This window comes from Cebus imitator, unplaced genomic scaffold (assembly GCF_001604975.1).
Source record: "Cebus imitator isolate Cc_AM_T3 unplaced genomic scaffold, Cebus_imitator-1.0 Scaffold544, whole genome shotgun sequence".
NCBI classification, from domain to species: Eukaryota; Metazoa; Chordata; class Mammalia; order Primates; family Cebidae; genus Cebus; species Cebus imitator.
In genome coordinates, this window is record NW_016107859.1 from 446,498 (window position 1) to 467,646 (window position 21,149).

Here is a 21,149-nt window from a genome sequence, read left to right on the forward strand (position 1 = left end):
ACTCATAAACCGCTTTTTGTTCCCAGGTGCTCTGTCCCAGGGAGTTAGGGCTTTATTTATGAGTTTCTGTTGTGCTTCTGCCTTTTTTTTTTTTCAGGGCTGCCCTGCCCAGCAAGGAGGCAGCCTAGTCACTGTCTGCCTGCATAGGCTTTGCTGAGCTGCTGTGGGCTCTGCCCAGCTGCCATGTGATCTTCCCTGCAGTCCTGTTTATATGAGTGTAGTTAGAACTGCCTCAGCAATGGTGGCCCACCTCTGTATTGGCGGACTCTCTCTGTAATGGCAGGTTGCCTTGGCTATGGCGGGTTGCCTTGGCAATGGCGGGTTGCCTTGGCAATGGCAGGCAGCCTCAGCAATGGCAGGTTGCCTTGGCAACAGCAGGCTGCCTCAGCAATGGCGGACTACCTCCCTAGTGGTGGAGTGTCTCAGTAATGGCAGACGCCCCTCCCCCACAGAGCTGGACCGTCCGGCCTTCAGCTGTGCTTGCTGTGAAACTCAATCCATAGAGTTTCTGATTACTGTTCTTTTGTGGGGGTGGGACCAGCCGAGCCTGATCACCTGGCTCCCTGCCTCAGAGCCTTTTTTTTTGTTTTAGTTGAACAGTCAACTCTCTCCCAGGTGTTCCAGTTGCCTGTTGAAAAGGCACCAGGATCTATGTGATTTCCCCTGCTGCAATTCACTGTGCCGGCTTAAACAGCAGCACAGAGATTCGTGGCACTTTTTTTGCCCAGGAATCTCCTGGCCTGGCTCCCTGTTAAATCCCCTTTTTAATCAGATGAATGGGCAACTTCCCAGGGCTCCAATTGCCAGCTAAAAGGGCACCCGGACCAGTGTATTTTGTACAGAGAACCACCGCGCCAGGGTGCCGACAAAGCAGCCGCATGGGGCAAAGCAGCCATGCCGCCCAAAACAGCCCTGCTGGCGACCAGTGGGGCTCCTCCACCTGGGAATCTTCTGGTCTGTGGGCAATGAAAATGCGTCGTCCACTCACCCTCTGCGCTTTCACTGGGTGCTGCAATCCTGAGCTGTTCCTAAACGGCCATCTTGGATCTTCCCGACCTATATGTCGAGCCATATATATTCTTATCTTGCTTTACCTCTCCGAGGAGTAAAATTATCACGGATTAGGGCACAATCAGATTTCAGTCTTAACAGTCTTATCATTCTTCCACTCATTCATCCTTATGAAATGTTTACTGAGCCACTTTAAAGTACGGTGGACTGTGCTCACTGCAACCTCCGCTACCAGGTTCAAGTGATTCTTCTGCCTCAGCTTCCCGAGTAGCTGGGATTACAGGCATGTGCCACTGTGCCTGGCTAATTTTGTATTTTTGTAGAGACAGGGTTTCTCCATGTTGGTCAGGCTGGTCTCGAACTCCCAACCTCAGGTGATCTGCCTACCTTGGCCTTCCAAAGTGCTGGCATTACAGGCGTGAGCAACTGTACACAGTCTCATCAAACTTTGAAAAAAATTTTAATAGTAGTAGGGTTTAATTTTTTTTTATAAGCTTGGGAGAAATTTTTGGGTGACACTAGAAATTTAGCAAAATGCATTATGCAAATAAAATACTGGGGATAAAAGCCCAATCACAAATATGACTTATGTAAAGTGTTTACATGTTGGATTTCTGAGAAGCACTGATTAATGACTATTTTACTTTGAAAAAGCTGCCAAGCTCATAGTAGACTAGAGAAGACAATTAGCATGACTGCAATAAAAACAATTGCCATCTCAGTAGAACGAGAATTAATTGTAGCTGTAACTTTTTGCCTATCACTGAAACAAAAAAGATGAACGCGGGGCTATCAAGAAATGGTTAAAGGATGGTCTGGTTTATGGCTACTTATGCACACTTCAAATTCTTAAAATCTGTTAATATTTTAGGGCTTGGAAAGTACTGAAAATAATTTTATGTTACATAGTTTTAAATCTTTCATAGTTTAATAGGCTTTCATGCAAACTTTAAGAGAAATACAATACACATGCAAATACATGTAATATAAAAATTATGCTTGTTTAAATCACTTTTTGAACACTTGAAAGTTTTGTGTAAAAATATACAAACGTGCTGTTAATGATCTCATTCGAAGAAAGGAAAATATGCTAGATTTTGCTTAAACTTTGCTTTCTAAAATTTGAAAGCATAATTTAATATCTATTAGAAATATTGTACCAACTTATCAAAATTATGCCTCAATTGCATTCATGTAATTATACAGCTTAGGTAACTATTGATCAGTGTAGATAAGCCAAGAGGCATAGACATAATTGAGCTAAAAATATTTAGTCTGTTTCTTTTTGAAAAAGAAAAACAATATTGAATGTTTTTATTTTAGCATTTATACATACAGAAGTAATTCATTCTCTTCATTAATGTATGAAAAATATTTTCATTCACTCATACATTTCAATATTTTAGATAGACAATTTTAGTTTTTAAAAGGAAATGGAATTAGGAGTCAAACAGCTGAAGTTTCAGATCCTGTCCTCACTAGTTTAAACAAAATGTAAAGTTTTCTGAAGTTTTGCAAGTTCATAACTTCGGTGATGTAAACACACCTCATGTATGATCATAGGTGTAATAAAACTGATACTGGAGACATTTTCAAGTAAAATTTGTAAAAATTAACTACAGTAGTACAAATAACATGAATTCTTAGTAATGTTTGGTACACGTAACTTTGAGTTTATTGTGTCAGGATGATAATTTTAAAATATATATATAAATATTGATTAAGGTAATGAGATTTTATGGAATTAAGTAAAAATTTAAAGAAGAATTTATAAATGAAATCACTCAGAGAATCTAGGCACATCACCGTTTTTGGTCCAGGCATAGCCTAATAAGTTAAATGCTCATAAAGAAAGATGAATGTGAAATACATATCTGTTAATGAAAATGTAATATTTGTTGACAATTTCTTTAGTCATTTAAGCAATATTTCCACTGAGAATTATTTATGATGATACAATGTCTACCTCAAACATTGAATCAAATTTGTTTAAGTCATGGATTATGTGAAGGTAACTAACCAAGGATATATCTGAGATTACAATAAATTACAACTTCATGTACCACTTCATTTCAAGTTACGTGAAGTAAGAAGGCAAAATCAAGGATGTTTGGAAGAATAACTGCATTTTTAGTGACAATAAATACAAATTGCCCATGATTTCATGAAAATTTTCCATAGTAAAGATTAGTTTTGAATAACTCAATTTAGTAGAATTTATATTATTCCTGAAATATGTCTTAAAAAGTCTTAAAGAGAATTCCTTTTAAAATGTTACATGATTCTTCCCACATAGTTGAGGTGAATGAAAATGTGTTGCTGCAGGTCATGGGCTTTAAGATACAAATACTTTATTTCAACAGGCTCTTAATGTTACCTCTTTCATACATACACCAGATAGGGAGACTGAATATGGTTCTTTATGACAAAATTAATTTTCAGAAAAATGTATAAACTTAAATTTACCAGTTATAAATTGTTCGTTCCCTAAATTATAATCGTCCAGTTTTTGTGAGGCTTGTTACAGTTTTATACACAAATACTTCGTAAAATATCAATTGGTAATGTCATCTTTCTCTATCACTCTCTTGTATGGATTGCAAATGAAAACTTGTTATCTAACAAGCATTTGGTCTACCACCTTCCATTTGGGGTTTACATCACATAATTGGTTAAATACTACCTAGTTCATGTGAACTTCAAAGCCACTAATGAGATATGGGAACTGCTGTCTTTTCTGCTCTGCCATACCTATCTCCAGTTAATTCAGGTCCTCCCATTATACGCACTCGTGGCAGAATTCTTGTTTCTTCTGTGAACTTATTTGTGTCAATATTTGATTCATACCTCACATAGGTGTGAATTATTTCTTCTTAAAACCATTGTATTTTTAAGACTCAAGTGAATGTCCCATAGTAGTCACTCATTGAATACACTCAAAATCACCAGATGAGTAAATATTATTCTCATGTGAGCTAAAATGAAATCGCCACCGAAGTATGAAAAAGAATGAGGTTTCCGACTTGTTAGTATACACCTGGCTAAGGGTCACAGAAAATCAAGCTCAGTAGAGGAATAGATTTCTCAATTTTTTCGTGAACACTTTGAGTGTTCATGGGACTGGGGTAAATTAAAAGGTAACTATTTGCTCTAAACTGAGAAATGCTAATTGTATCTAACATATATGTTAGGAAGTTTATAAAAATGCTACCATTTCCTGCCAGGGCAGTGAAATGTATAGTTGTGGTACTCCAAGCATCTCATAGTTAATACAGTTTGAGAAAAGCAATCCAGATGTTTCAGCTATAAGAAGATTTTTAATTTCTCTTATCTGTGCCAGCCATAAGGCAGGTGAAGCACATTGATATATACAAATTCAGTTTTTATCTGTTATTGTAGAAATAAATATATTTGACTAGTTTTCTCCTATAAACTTTAAAATGTAATTTTTTACTGATTAGCTGTCAATAAGTTTGTAAGTTTGATAGGCAAAAAACAACTTTTGTACTAGCGATTGTTAAAAGTTTTTTTGACAGAAAACTTTTACCTCATGAAATTGAAAGGATAAATTAATTAGATTTGTTTCCAAGTGATCAACCTGAGTTTTAAACTATTGCACTGAGGTGTGTGCTCTTTTTATCTCCTTTTGATAAATGAGAGAAGTTTGTTAGAATTAATTTCTCCAAGGCTGTATCCCTAGCAAGAGTTTGAATCCAGGGAGTCAGACACCAAACCTAATGCCATTAACTTATTTGCAGAATGACAGCAGCTTTGACTGAAAGGTAGATGTTACTGGTAATGTATGATATCTGTGAGAGTGTGTGTGTGAGCGCGTGCATGTACGTATGTGTGGGTGTATGTGTGGGAAGCATGGATGGTGTATGGGAGAAATGGAAAGATATACAGTATAAAGAAAGAGGGGAAAGAGAAGAGACAGACACCGTTGGGAGAAGTTTATTCATTAAATGGGGAGGAATGTGAGAAATATTAATACCTATCAAACCGAAGCAAAAAGCCAACTATAGATTAATCCTTTATTGTCTTGAAAAAATAGCCACCCAGGAACAGAGCCCAAACTCTGGGCTCAGTGTGCAGAGACTAAAAGCACAGGCAATAAATGCATAAACAGCTATACTGGATTACAGCAAAGTTAAAAGATTCCGCACAACAAAGGAAACAATTGACAGAATGAAGAGACAATATACAGAATGGGAGAAAATAAGGGGTTAACATCCAAAATATATAAGGTACTAAAACAAATCAATGGTAAAAAATAAATAATACCCTGATCTGAAAATGAATGAAGGGTCAGGTGCATTGGCTCATGCCTGTAATCCAAGCACTTTGGGAGGTAGAGACGGGCAGATCACCTGAGGTCAGGAGTTTGAGACCAGCCTGCCTAACATGATGAAACCCTATCTCTACTAAAAGTACAAAAATTAGCCAGGCATGGTGGCAGACATGTGTAATCCCAGCTACTTGGCAGGCTGAGGCAGAAGAATCACTGGAACCTGAAAAGTGGAGGTTGCAGTGAGCTGAGATAGGGTCACTGCACTCCAGCCTGGGCAGCAGGGCAAGACTACCTCTCAAAAATAAAAAATAAAAATAAAATGAACAACGAACCTGAATAGACATTTTTCAAGAAATAAAAACGGCCAGCAGAGTAAGGAAAAATGTTCAGCATCACTTATCATCAGGGAAATGCAAATTGAAACCACAATGAGATATTACTTCACTCCTGCTAGAATAGTTACAATAAAAAAGACAAAAGTTAACAAATGTGGGCAAGGTTGTAGACAGAAGGTAACCCTTGCACGCAGTTGGTGAGAATGTAAATTAAAACTGCCATTGTGGAGAAGTTTGGAGATTTCTTAAAAAATAGAACTACCATATAATTCAGCAATCCCACTACTGTGTATAACATGAGTATTAATATGTTGAAGAGATATCTGCATTTCCATGTTTATTGCAGTGTAATTCACAATAGCCAAGACATAAAACCATCCTATGTCCATTAGTGAAAGAATGGATTTTAAAAGGTGGTATATGTACACAGTGGAGTACTTAGCCATAATAAAGAATGAAATACTGTCATTTGTGGCAACATGGATGAACCTGCAGGACATTATGTTATGTGAAATAAGCCAGGTACAGAAGGACAAATTCCACTTGACCTCTCCATATGTGAAATATGAAAAAGTTGATCCCACAGAGGTAGAGAGTAGACTGGTAGCTACCAGAGGTTGGGGATGTGGAGTGGTAGCAGGGTTTGGAAAATGCTGGCCAAATGATATGAAATTAGGTAGAAGGAATAAATTCAAGAGGTCCACCACAGAGCATGGTAATCAGAGTTAATGGTCATGTATTGTATTCTTGAAAAAGAAGTGATCAGCAAGCCTAAAGTACTGATGAACCTGAAAAACTTACTATGGAGAGTCCCTCTACAAGACAAGAAAACATATAAAATAAAAACTTGACAGCTGGGCACAGTGGCTCATGCCTGTCATCCCGAAACTTTGGAAGGCTGAGGCTGGAGGATTGCTGGGGCCCAGGAGTTGGAGACAAGCATGACCAACATAGCCTGTCTCGACAAAAAATAAAAAATAGTTTGCTGTGGTGGTGCTTGCCTACAGTTCTAGCTGCTCAGGAGCCTGAGAAGGGGCAGGAGAATCGCTTGAGCCCAGGAGTTCTAGGCTACCTTGATCTGTGATCACATCACTGCACCTCAGCCTGGACAACAAGCAAGATCTTCTCTCAAAAAAATGAAAAAAAAAAAAAAAAAGGATAAAGTGAAACAACAAACAAAAATGTACCTAAAAATTTTTTTCCTTAATGGAGTGCAGGTGAAAAGTAGATAGAATTCACTTAATGAATACAAAGCCTGTTTTAGAGAAAAAATAAGAAAAAAATGAAACAGGAAAGGTTTATATCATTTCAAAAGGAGATGAAAATAAACTCCACCTCAACATTAGAGTAATAAGAGGAAGGAAATTGGATGTACAAAACTGATGGTTTTCAATCTCTACTCTTTGCCAAATCATTACCCTCAATTTGAGCTTTGTTTTAGAATATAGATTATTTAAAGACATAGATACATTTTTTAAATGGTTAATCTTCTGAAGCTCCCATGAATATTACAAGGCCCAACGAAAATCTGAAAGGAGCAAATTATTCATGAATGTCTACAAAACTGCTAATAAAAATAAGATTCATGTTATCAAGTATAACTAATTGATATTTTAAAAATAAGCCAACATGTACTTAGTTATTGTGACAATTCATATTCATGGATGATGTGTTAGGCCCCATATTGATGTTTGTATTCTATTTGGTGAAGTATATGGTTGTGTCTTTTGCCTATTTTCTATTTTTTTTTTCTTAACTAGTAAGTGTATACACATAAGGAGACACATATGCACATGCGTTTTTTTGATAGGTGTCATTTATTGAATAGGTAGCTTGCATTTATGTTCTCAGTCTGTTGTCAAATTTCATCCCCTATCAAGATTATTCTTAGAGCAAAAGTTTTTAATTTGATGTAGAAAATATAACAATTTTCCTAATACATTTACACATGCCAAATTGCAGGAAGGAATATTTAGAGAAAAGCCCTAACATAGACATAAAACTACACATTCTTAATTGATTTGTTTATAACCAAATTAAACCCTGGTTAGACAGGTTCTTGACCTCCTATAGAGGAAATTCTTTTACTAAAGACTATTAGAAGTGGCCGATGCTTTTGAAACAGGCAGCAGCCCATAGGCTGTTTTGTTGTCCAAGCTCTTTCTTGTACTTCCATAAATCTTGCTTGATCTTTATGATGGCTTGCTCATTTTTAGCTCAGCAGTTCTCTGGGAAAGTTAATTCTTGGCAGAGGAGACACTAGTGATCTTGGAATCAGTTAATTCATTAACAAGATATTATTGAGTACTTATTATCTAGAACTTCTGTTCAATATCATCAATGCACACAATAGGGGGAATGATCCAAGCTAGAGAAGTGATGAATTTCATCAGTGCACCATGATAGTGTTCATTTGATGCCCTTCCCGTCAAAGAAAAAAATTGTGTATTGTGTACATTTACATTGTACAGTAATTGTATACATCTGTCATAAAAAAGATTAAATAATATTTGAATGGATTGATTAATATTTAAGCACAATTCTTATGTCACATTTAAGTAGATTCTCTATGAATTTTGGATAGTTTTTTTCTAATTCTGTGAAAAATGACCTCAGTAGTTTGATTGGACTAGCACTGAATCGGTACATGACTTTGGGTAGTAGGGTCATTTTAATGATATTGATTCTTCCAATCTATGGCCATGGAATTGTTTTTATTTGTGCCATCTACAATTTCTTTCATCGTTTTTTAGTTTTTCTTATAGAGCTCTTTAACTTCCTTTGATAAATGTATACCTAGTTATTTTACATTTTCTGTGGCTATTGTAAAGGGCATTGAGTTCTTGATTTGGTTCTTAGCTTGAAGTCTATTGGTGTATGGAAATGCTACTGCTTGTTGTGTGCAGATTTTGTATCCTGAAACTTTAATAAAGTTGATTATCAAGTCTGGAAATATGTTGGTGGAGTTTTTAGGGTTTTATAGGTATATGATCATGTTATCAGGGAACAGAGATAATTTGACTTCCTGTTTTCTAATTTGGTTGCATTTTCTTTCTCTTGTCTGATTGCTCTGGCTAGGCATTTCAGTACTATGTTGAATAGGAGTGGTGAGGGTAGATATCTTTGTCTTTTTCCACTTATTAGGGGAAATGCTTTCAACTTTTCCCCATTCATTTTGAGATTGGCTGTGGGTTTGCCATAGAGGACTCATTATTTTGAAGTATGTTCCTTTGATGTCTATTTTGTTGAGGGAATTTTTCATGAAGCGATGCCGAATTTTATCAAGTGCTTTTTCTGCATCTATTGAGATAATCGTATGTTTTTCATTTCTAGTTCTATTTATTTGGTGAATGACATTTATTGATTTATATATGAAGAATCATCCTTGAACACCTCTAATAAAACCCATTTGATTGTGATACATTATCTTTTTGATGTGGAGGTATATTCAGTTTGCTAGTATTTAGCTAGAATATCTGCATTTATGTTCATCAGGGATATTGGACTGTGGTTTTCCTCTTTTTTGTTTTTTGTCCTTGCCCGTGTTTGGTATCAGGGTGATACTGGAGCAATAGAATGAGTTAGGAAGAAATCCTTTCTCTTCAATTTTTTTGGAATAGTTTTAGTAAGATTGGTACAAACTCGTCTTCTTTTAATAATCTGTAGCATTTTATGTACCTTTCCTGTATTATTGGCCTAAATAGAACTTCCAGCACTATTTTACATAGTAACACCCAGAGTTTATAGCCTTGCTTTGTTTTGTCTTTTTTTTTTTTTTAACACATTCATCACCACCCATGCTGTAAAATAGAACTACCAGCTTTGTTTATGTTACAATGGATATTATGTCCCCTTTGATCAACATTTCCTCACCTCTTGGTCCTTGACAACCACTCTTTCTATCCTGTTTCTATGTATGGCCTCCAGTGATCCTCTCGCCTCAGCCTCCTGAGTAGCCAGGACTACAGGCATGCAGCAGCACAGACAGCTAATTTTGAGTGTGTGTATGTGTGTGTGGGTGGGGGTGGGCATGCATGCTGACTGGGTCTTGTTAAGTCACCCCAGCTGGTCTGGAACTCCAAGGCTCAAGCAATCCTCCTGCTTCAGCCTCCCAAAGTGCTGGGATTATGGTGTGAACCGCCACACCCAGCCACTTTTAGTATTTTATTTAAGAAATTACTTTCTACATGTTATGGAATGAATGTTTGTGTCCCCTCAAAATTTCTGTGTTGAAATCCTAGCCTCCAATGTAATGCTGTTAGGAGGTGGGGCCCTTGGGAAGTAATTCGGTCAAGAGGGTGACCTCTTATGATGGAATCAGCACTTTTATAAGAAGAGATGCAAGAGAGTTGCTTCCTGTCTTTGTTGCTCTCTGCCATGTGAGGATACAAGAAGATGGCCCTCTGTGTAAAAGGAGGTGGGCCCTCCCCAAGAACCAACCCTAATCTTGAACATCCAGCCTCCGGAACTGGGAGAAATCAGTGTTTGTTGTTTAACCCACCCAGTCTATGGTATTTTGTTAGAGCAGCCCACACTAAGACACTGCCCCAATCATGATGATATCCCCCTACATTTCCTTCTAAATGTTTTCAAAGTCTTGCTTTTCACAATTAGATCTTTAATCAACCTGGCTTTTATTTTTGGGATGGTGTGAACTAGGGATCTAGTTTTATATGTTTTCCATATGAATAATCAATTGTGCCAACACCATTTGTAGAATATTCCATCCTTTCTCCAATAATCTACAAGGCAACTTCTGTCTCATTTCAAGTTTCCATGTGTCCTGGGTCTCTGTTGGGTTCCTATTCTCTTCCAGTGGTCAATTTGTACGTTACCTTGACAACAATTCACTGTCCTAATTCCTATGGCATTATAGTATGCACACAAATCTTAAACCGTCCATTATCCACTGATCTGTACTGGGGCTCAATTTCACTAGGACCTTCAAAGGTACAGCAACTGAGGGGCAGGGAAGGTATGGTATTTACCCACCAACTCCCATTCCTCATGGCTGTTTTAAAATGGACTCAAGATTTACTTTAACCATTTATGGTAAGACACACAGATATGGAAATGACTGTCCTGAAGGAAGAAGTTTTTTATACTCAGCCATGACATGCTATGCGGGGATACATAGGGAGGCACCACGGTTGGTCAAGAAGTCAAAGGAGCTGGGAGAAAACGTGGGCAAGAGCTTTATTTGTGGCATCCAAGGGAAAGGCAAGGCAAGGCAGAGTAAGCAGGCACAGGATCAGCTATGAATAGTTTGAATAATTTCACTGGGCTCTGGGGCATAGGACTGTCTTTAGTTGTCTGGTTCATGGCCCTGGGGTGATGAGGGCAGATGGACAGTGGCCCAGTGTAAGAGCTTGATGAAGGAGGTGGTTGAGGGTATGGGCTTTGGATTGGCTGGTTTGCAGATGGATGGTACACTTGCAGATGAGTCCTTTACTGTCTCTAGGAACTGGCTCTCCCTGGGTGGAGCAGTCTCTCCAGGATCAGCAAGGGCCCAGCTGTCAAAACATCAGGATATATAGGAAATGAAAAAGCATGATGAATACACTTAGGGTGCTCTTGAAGGCATCAACCCATGGCACATACGTGGCTGGCAATACTGAGGGCCAGGGGGAAAGAACCAACTGTGTCTGCTGCACTGTTCTTTTTTGTTTGTTTGAGAGTCTCCCTCTGTCACCCAAGCTGGAATGCAATGGTGCAATCTTGGCTCACTACCCACTCTGCCTCCCAGGTTTGAGCAATTCTCCTGGCTCAGCTTCCCGGGTAGCTGGGACTACAGGCACGCATCACCACACGTGGCTAATTTCTGTATTTTTAGAAGAGACAGCGTTTCACTATGTTAGCCAGACTGGTTTTGAACTCCTGACCTCAGAAGTTCCTCTCACCTTGGCCTCCCAAAGTGCTGGGATTACAGGCGTGAGCCACCACGCCCGGCCTGCTATGCTATTCTTGGCCCCTCAATGACTACCTGAATTTTAGGATCAGCCTGTCAAGTTCCACAAACAATTCTGTTGAAATTTGGGAATTGCTTGAATTTATATATTAATTCAGTGGAATATGTTTATAGCATTGAGTCCTACCATTCCTAATATATATGTCATATATTTCCATAGAGTCTGTTCTTCCTGCAAGTCCCTGGGTAATCTTTATATTTGTCTTAGTCTTTTTGTAGTGCTATAGCAAAACACATGAGACTGGGTAATTTACACACAACAGAAGTTCATTCTCTCAGTTCTGGAGGTTGGGAAGAAGATCAAGGCTCCAGCAGGTACAGTGTCTAGTGAGGGCCTGGTCTCTGCTTCCAAGATGGTACCTTGAATGCTGGTTCCTCTGGAGCAGATAAATGCTATGTTCTCATGAGGCAGAAGGACCAGATTTACCAAGACCTCAAGCCCTTTATAAGGCACTAATGTCATGCATGAGAGCTCATCTAATGACTTACTCTCCTCTTAAAGGCCCCACTTCCTAATACTATCATCCTGGCAATTAAGTTTTAACAGGAATTTGGGGAGACACGTTCCAGCTACAGCAGTACTCTTCATGAAAGGTCTGTGTACACTTTGCTAGATATAGTCTCGGGGTTTTGTTGCTATTGTGAATAGCATCTCTTTTCTATTACATTTTCTAATTTGTTATTTCTGATGTACACGAATGCTAATAGTTTTTTAAAGTTGATCTTGAATTCAACGACCTTGCTAATTTTTTTTACTAGTCTTAATAATTTATCTGTGTATTCTGGATTTTTTTGAAGACAATCATATATGGTCTACAAATACAGATAGTCCTTTTGTTTACAATTTAAAATTTTTATTTTCTTCATATATTTTTAAAAAGTTTTATTACTTTATTTTGAGACAGAGTCTTGCTCTGTCACCAAGATGGAGTGCAGTGGTACGAACTCAGCCACTTTTTTAGTAGAGACGGCATATCACCATTTTGGCCAGGCTGGTCTCCAAATTCTGACTTCAGGTGATCTGCCCACCTCGGCCTCCCAAAGTGCTGGCAGTACAGGCCTGAGCCACTGCGCCTGGTCGATTTATTTATTTATTTCAAGATGGGGTCTCGCTCTGTCACCCAGGCTGGAGTGCAGTGGCATGATCTCCCCTCACTGCAACCTCCACCTCCTGGGTTCAAGTGATTCTCCTGCCTCAGCCTCCAAGTAGCTGGGACTACAGGTGTTTGCCACCACACTCGGCTGATTATTGTATTTTTAGTAGAGATGGGGTTTCGCCATGTTGGGCAGGCTGGTCTCGAACTTCTAGTCTCAGATGATCCATCTGCCCCGGCCTCCCCAAGTGCTGGGATGACAGGAATAAGCCATCTGGCTCAGCTCATTTATTTCTATTACAGGTTGGATCACATACATTTCTGATGTTTGGCATCTCATAACCTAAAAAAAGAAATGGCAATTTTAATACGTATCAGCCAAATGCATTGCATAGGACCTTCAGGGCCATGTTCAATAGCGACAGTGATAGAAGCTACCCTTATCTACATCCTAGGTTTGATGAAAATTGCTTCTAAAATTTTACCATTAAGTATGATAATTACTATACATTCAGGAAGATAGGGCCAAGTGTGGTGGCGCACACCTGTAATCCCAACACTTTGGAAGGCTGTGGGGGGAGGACAGAATCACTTGAGCCAGGGAGGTGGAGGTTGCAGTTCTTGACACTGCACTTCAGCCTGGGTGACAGTAAGATCCTGTCTCAAGAAAAAAAAAAAAAATGCACTACTAGCAAGCTAGCATCTTATCTGATGTTGACCCTGCCCTTGCTTTACTGTAATACAATCTAATTCACCACGATGCATTATTTGTGTGTGTGTGTGAGTGTACATTGCTGTATTCAACTTGGTATTGTTTTATATAAAATTTTGGAATTAATGTTCGTAAAAGTTAATAATAGCTAACATCTATTTGGTTTTCTGTGTTTTGGATATTGCTAACTTACTTTCCTTGAAGTATTTCATTTCATCCTAGAAGGCTTATTGTAAAGGTTATTTCCCCTTTATATATGAGGAAGTTAAGGCGCAGTGAAGGCAAGTCATTTTCCCTAAGGTCACAGGGAAGGTAAGTAGTGGCAGCAGAAATACAAATCCAGATTGCCTGGCTCCAGAGGCCGTCACTAAGCACTGCCCTGCACCCTCTCCCTGTGACAAAGACCCATCATTCAGACTGTCCTATTGTGAACTTGCCTTGTACATCCTTGTTCCAGTTTTCTACCAAGATTATATCATTCTCGATAGATAGATAGATAGCTCTTTTTCTTTTATTACAAAAATACTCATCAAACTTTTATAAAAACCTATTTCATCCTATCACCTTTGCTAGTGTGACCTCTACAGTTTTTCAGTGGCCTCCAGGCTTTATGGTATTTGCAAGCTCCTGTCCTGGGGATACTGGGGAGGTATACACCCCATAAAGCCAGAGATACCACGGATCAGCAGTCCTTTTTTTTTTTTCTTTTGTCTGAGATGGAGTCTTGCTCTTGTCACCCAGGCTGGAGTGCAGTGGCACAATCTCAGTTCACTGCAACCTCAGCCTTCGGGGTTCAAGTGATTCTCCTGCCTCAGCCTCCTGAGTAGCTGGGACTGCAGGCATGTGCCACCAAACCTGGCTAAATTTTTGTATTTTTAGTAGAGACAGGGTTTTGCCATGTTGGCCAGGCTGGTCTCAAACTCCTGGCCTCAGGTGATGCGTCTGTCTCAGCCTCCCAAAGTGCTGGGATTACATGCATGAGCCATCACGCCCAGTCTTTATTTACTTTATATATCTCACCTATTACTGCTGCAGTTTGCACAGGAGAGGATGCCCTCAAACCTAACTTCTTTAAACTGTCCCAAAAGGGAAGTCTACCCCATGTCATCACTGTTGTTATTTTTAAAGACCACATGTCAACATGTCAGATTCGAGCAAAGGGATGTGGAGGGAGCAATAGGAAAGCAAGACTGAGAGTCCTGGAGAGAAGGTGGCAGAGCTGCCTTTTGAAGGTGGTCACTCCCTCAGGCCCTGCCCTTCCTGCCTGGTTCCTCCAGGTGTCAGACTTGCCTTTTGGGGCCCACATTGGGGAGGAGGGGGCTGGACTGAGAGGGAGATGGAGAAGCTGCCAGAGGCCCTTTTGGATCCAGAATTGAGGCAGCAGTTCAGCCAGGTCCAGAGGTGGGGGCTGACCCCCACCCCCAAGGAATGAACTGATTCCAAAATGTGGTGAGAACTCCTGCCTGGGAGAGGGATGTGCTTGCTCCCTTGAATCACCTGAGCCCAGGCTGGAAGGCCCAAGTGGGAGGATGAGACCAGCCCACTCCAGCCCCATCCCCTCCTTTTAGCCCTGAGCTAGTCACCCTCCCAGACTCCACTCCCCTTTCCTAAGTGCCCTCCCTGCAAAGTCTGCAGAGAGCAGCGCCCCCTCGTGCCAGCTCACCCCGCACTGCCCTTTCGTTCAGTGACCCCCCCCGGGTATCAATGTGAGATGATTTTCCTAAAAGCCTCTTTAGGGTAAGGGAAGGTTTGGAGTGGGGGCTGCCCCTTCTCAGAGCTGCTGTGAGGGCCAGGGCCACTCTGTGATGAGGTCTGCGGGCTGGGCAACAGTGCTAGATAGCACCGGCTTTGCAGGTCTGGGAGGCCGGGGGTGCATCGGCTCCCGCTCCTGACAGGGCTTAGGCTCCTTCCTCACCTAAGAGATGATGTTCTTGAAGAGTGGGTGCAGAGGAGCCGCAACCTGGGAGGGTAGGCACCCAGGAGCGAATATATGGCTCAGTCTCAGAGAGAAGTCTCCTCCAACACAGCTTTTGTTCAGGTGGGGAAATCGGCCAAGAAGCAAAGGGCTTGCCCAAATACCCAGCCCTGGAATGTCCTGGCTTTGGGGGTGGATCTCCCAGCATATGCATTCTATGGCACTGCCTCCTCTGAGCACATCAGGTGGGCCTGGAACTGGAGCGTGAGCCCCAGAGCCTGCAGAGCAGCCTGGACTGGAGAGCCCTCTTGCACCAGCCCAGTGGGACTTCAGAGATGTGGGGTGTGGAGGGCCTGGGCAGCCAGCTAGACTGAGGACCAGGCCAGTGGAGTTGAACCTACCACTCAGGAAGGAGACCCAGCTCTTCTCCAGACAGAGTTCAAGCATGAGGACTGCCTTCTTTGGGCCTCAGTTTCCCCACCTGAATTTCAAGGACCCTTCTAGCTCCTACACTCTGGGCCAAGCTTCTCCTCTGAGCCCCCGTCAGCCTAGAGGACCAGGGCCACGTCTTCCTTGGACAGAGGCCCACCATCGGGCATCAGGAACTGGGGGTGGGGTAGGCAAGGTTCCTGCAGGAAGGCAGAGCTGTGGGTGTATCGCGACTCTGTTACTACTTGTCGGGTGACCCCGTGCCATTTCTTTGCCCACTCTGGACCTCAGTTTCCCCATGTTCTATGGAGATAACATGCCCGCCTACATATCTGGGGACTTGGATGCGTGCCGGCCAGTTGCAGTGTTTCTTAGGTGTGGTCCTGGGACAGCCTGCACCGCCCTGTACAGATTTCTGGCCCCACCCTAGGCTCACAGGTTAGAATCTCTGGGAATGAAGCCTGGGAATCTGCATTTACATACAGGCATCTGGGTGATTCAGACATGACTGAAGAAGCACTGATAGTATATGGTGAGCTCTCTATAAAAGGTGAATTCATAACTGCCTTTTCACAAACATAAATCTCATCTTCCCTTCCTCGGTGGAGGACACACACCCCTGGTGTAAACCACTCTGCCTTTCCAGATGCAGAATCTTACCTTTCCAATAAGATTCTGTTCACTGTTACTTTCTGTATTTTGTATTCCAAAACGGAGTATCTTTCCATTTTTCAATGCAACTGTTTAGGTTAAATTTTCTTTTTAAAACTGGACACACATTCACACAGTTTAGAATTTCAGCTATGGCTTCCTCTCACGTTATTCACCTCTTTTTGCCAGGGAGCAGTTTTTCCCAGACAAGACTCTGGACAGAGGCTGGTAGGGGCCCCTTCTCATCAGAATTGCTGGATCATGACTGACCCCTGGAGGCGGCTTCTCTGCTTTACAGTCAGCTCATGGGTTGGGATGTGAAACTCCAAAGCTGCTGCAGAAGCTTCCACCTGTCCTGGGCCACCCCTGCCATCTGTGGGGAAAAGACCTGTACCTTGTCTTCTTAGCCCAGCCAGTCTCACAGGCATTCAGCAGATTAAAAACTCTAAGCATGTGCTATACTCGGCTAAGCTCCTGCACGCCTTTTTCTGGGGGTGAGCTGGAATGCATTCCGGTTCCCAGCATCCCTGCACTTTATTCCCGCTAAAGAAGGCTCAGTGGTCAGGGAGGACCTCTGTCAGAAAGAGGTTCCCAGACCCGGTTCTGCCTCTGACTTGCTGGGAGTCCATGAGAAAATTGCTTCTGCTCTTTCGTCCCAGTTTCCCCAGCTGAGAAATGGGGGGTTGAGCCAAATGGTCTAAGGTTCTGGTGGTCAGGATGAGGGAGAGGCCCTCGGGGTCAGCCGAATACCTGAGAGGCAGGACAGGCCCGAAGGTGAGCAGCCTGAGCACATCAGGTGGGTCCGGAGCTGGAGCATGAGCCCCACAGCCTGCAGAGCAGCCCTGGACTCAGGAGCCTGCTGACACCAGCCCAGTGGGACTTCAGAGATATGGGGTCCAGGCTTTGCTAATGTTGCAGGGCTGGGGGCTTGGAGCTGCAGATTCTGACCCCACAGCTGCTTTAGACATACCAGATGAGCTGGGAAAAGACAGCACTCTATGAAATGAGCAGTCAGTCCAAATAGATAAGCTATGAAGGGCTGTGGGAGGGACCCAGCCGTAGCCTGGGGCTACACACTGGCTTCCAGCATACTCAAGCAGCTGGCCGCTGGGGGAGGGGCCCCAGGTATGAGAGGCAGGGCTCAAAATCTAGGGCTAGCCTCCACAGGAACCCCCTCTGGAGAGCCCAGGGCAGTTGGGGAGGGGCAGCAGGCAGCAGGTGCACTAGGAGCATGTTTTACAAGGCACCCAATATTGCATCTGCTCAGAGAGGCAGCCAGCTGGAAAGTGGGTGCAGTAGGCAGGGTGGTGGCTGCTCCCCTCGGCCAGGCATCCAGCCCAGCACCCACCGGAGTCCGCCTCAGGCCTGCTCACTTGGGTCATCTGTGCTCTCGACCCTCTGGTCACAGCCACAGAAAGAAGGCTTTGGGGCAACCAGGTAAGCTGGCCCTTGCGCGAGAATGTAACCCACTCCTGCGCCTGGACAGCCAGGCAGCCCCTCGACAGGAGCCCCACTCTCCAGCCCCCTCATTCCCCAATCCTCCCACCTGCTCCCCTGTCCCGGCACATGCCTCCGCTCACTCTCATCTCTTTTCCTGCTCCCAGGCTCTCTGCTCACATGTCCTTGACTCTCCTGTGAGTCTGTCCAAGCCGCCTCCTCTTTACGTGACATTCTCCCCGAAGGCACCAGAGTACGCAAGCTCAAGCCCCTGCACTTCACCTTTACTCCCAGATATGGGAGATGACATGAAGACCCAAACGCCGCTTGGCAAAAGATCTGGAGTATACAGAGGGGCAGATCTGAGACTGTGGAAGCTCTGGAGGTTCCCTGCAGGAGGCTGTATTTAAGCTGGCTCTTGAATGTGGCTCTGAACTGAGAACCCGCCCTGAAGCTCCACACCAGGAGAAAGCTGCCTGCTGGACCCCTCTATTTGGTGTCTCCGAGAAACTTTGCACTCTGGAGGTCTCTGAATCCAGAAAATCCCATCGCAGCCGTTTCTTCTTAGGGAAACCACCACCTCATACCCAGTTCTGCACCAAACCCACATTTGAGTAACGGGGCTCCTACCCTGCACTGAGTGCTCTGCATGAGCCAGTGCCCAGGGGGAAAGAGCTCTGAATACGAAGCCAACACATGTGAGGCTTAACTCCACCTCCAGCTCCCACAACTGTGGGTAGTGAAGGGCCCTAAACCAGTTTGCTGAAAGACCAGCCTGCCACAGCAGGACAGTCCATGAAGCTTGTAGGTGTCCAATATTTAATGAAGTCACGGTTTTGTTAACAAAGAAGAAATGAGGGTGGGAGCGGGATGGCCACTGGGTGGGCAGCCAACGGGCCTGCACAGACTCCGCTCAGCTGGGTCTCCAGAACGACCATCAGCTTCTCCTCCTCATCCTCACAGCCCCACCTTATGCTGTCTTCCAACTTACTCAACAGGTGACCTTACAGGCTCCCAACTTGTCCGGGAAAAAAAGACGGGGGGAACCGATGGATACAGAGGCCCAGGTGTAGGGGCAGGACCAGAGGCAGCATAGCGCCTACTGAGACAGGTAGGTGAGGGTCTGGACGGTGGGCGTGGCTGCTGCAGGCATGAAAAGGACGTGCAGACGGCAGCACTCCCAGGGACCAATGTCAGGGTCTCCATATGTGGATGTGTGCAGAGGTGGGGGTGCTGAGGGAGGAGGTGCAGGGAATTTCTCTTCTCTACTGACTCTGAGTTGGAGATGTCAGAGGGAACCATGGCCCATTGTAAACTAACGCAATGTTCCCACCCACAGGGTTAGAACTCCACCCCTGGAAGCAGTTCTGAGGGGAGCATTAATATGGGGAGAGTGCAGGATCTGTGTCCAGAAGGGAGAAGGAGGTCACCAAGGAGGCTGACCCTCCTCTGGCCAGGTGGCTGCCTTCTGACACACCAGACTCTGTAGCACAGTGGGCCCATACACACCCAGCCTGTCAAACTACAGCCCTCAAGAAGGCTTTGGCCAAATTAATGAGCGGCTCCCTCTCCCAGGAGGAAGTACAGCTGAAGTTTGGGGTGGGCAGTAGAGCTGTGTACACTCAGCTCCCTCCCTCCACAGTCAGATAGGAAGGAAGGAAGGGCCTTCAGCCAGGCTCACCCAGGCTGGGGTCTGAGTGTCAGTGTCTAGCCAAGGGCTTCTGGCTTAAGGAGGGAGCCCAGCTGCTGCCATGGAGCTGCCACCCTAGCGAGGGTGAAGGAACAGGAAGCACCGCCGCACTTCCAGGCTCAGGCTGCCTGGCCAGATCTGGTCTGTGGGCCCTGTAGGCTGGTAGAAGCCATCAGGAGGAGGAAGAGATGCAGCCACCAGGCCCCATCCCTGCAAGTCCTATTTCTGAAAGCTTGGGTATACAGTGAGTATTAGGCTGTGGGCTGCTGGGCCAGGAAGGAGTGTTTGCTTTTCAAGGGTTATCTACTGAATTGATGAAGGAGAATTACAGGTACAACCAGCTTAGAGATGGACATTTTGAGACAGCAGGCAGAAATGGAATTTAGCGCTGGGGAAGGAAGCAGGCTTGTGAAAGCAGCTCTTTTGGGGAGGCCAGTCCTGTGTCAATGTCCTCAGCACGTTCAGCAGCGGCTGGGGGAGTGCAGGACAGGATTGAAGCACAGGAGAACTTTCTGGATGATAGAAATATTCTATATCTTGAAAGGAGGTGGGCTATATGATTAATGCATTTGTCAAAATGATCAAAATGTACACTTCAGATCGAGGCATTTCACTTAATATAAATTTTATCTTAAAAACATTTTTTAAAAGACAGATGGGCTGCATGCAATGGCACACGCCTGTAATCCCAGCTACTTGGGAGGCTGAGGCAGAACTGCTTGAACTCCAGGAGGCGGAGGTTATGGTGAGCTGAGATCACAACATTGTACTTGAGCGTGGGCCGAGGCTCCATCTCAGAAACAAAAGACACATGAAGGTTTTCAACTTTCATTAAAGGCAGAGTAGCTGGTTATAGATTAGCCTCCCCACAAGAACAGTTAGAAAAACTGGACAAAACTGTGCCTCCCCCGCACCCAAAAACAATTGTTGGAAGGTAACTGGAGACCTCGGCCAGGACTTGAGCGGCCAGGCCTAGAAGGTGACCCCGACAGTCTGTAGGGGGTTTCCCCACATTTGGTGATTGGTAAACAGCATAGGGTTAACGGGCTAAGAAACTGACTATGAAGGGATAGTTGAGGCTGGAAAGCCGAGCCGAATGTCTGGCACTCTCACAGGCCTGAAATGACATCATGAGAATTTGGGCCCCAGTAAAGAGATGAGACCTAGGTGGGGACCCTGGAAGGGCCACCCCTAGGAGTCCAAATGAAGAGACCAGCTGTCACAAAACCTAAAACCTGCTTTGAACCAGCTTAGTCCCAAACTAGATGATGACGGTGATCTGCCCTTACTCCGACTGCGTGCCATAAAGTCAAAGTAAATACTCTCTGGAGGCAGATACGAGTTTACTAGGCATGCCATCAGACCAGACTAAAGGAGAAAGACCAAGAGATAAAAAAGACAATAGAAACATACATAGATATGAGAGTCCTCAGGTAGAAACTTTAAAATAACTTTTATTATCATAGTAAATTTTAACAGTATTTTTCCTTTTTTTTTTTTTTGAGACAATGTCTGTCGCCTAGTGCAGTGGCGCGATCCCAGCTCATTTCAACCTCAGCCTTCAGGGTTCAAGCAATTCTCCTGCCTCAGGGATCCCCCTACCTCAGCCTCCCAAA

General features: G+C 43.5%; 1 pseudogene; it reads left to right on the forward strand.

Moving 5' to 3' along the window:
• Positions 1 to 17,037: 17,037 nt before the first annotated feature.
• Positions 17,038 to 18,253, forward strand: LOC119468976 (annotated as a pseudogene).
• Positions 18,254 to 21,149: the final 2,896 nt, after the last annotated feature.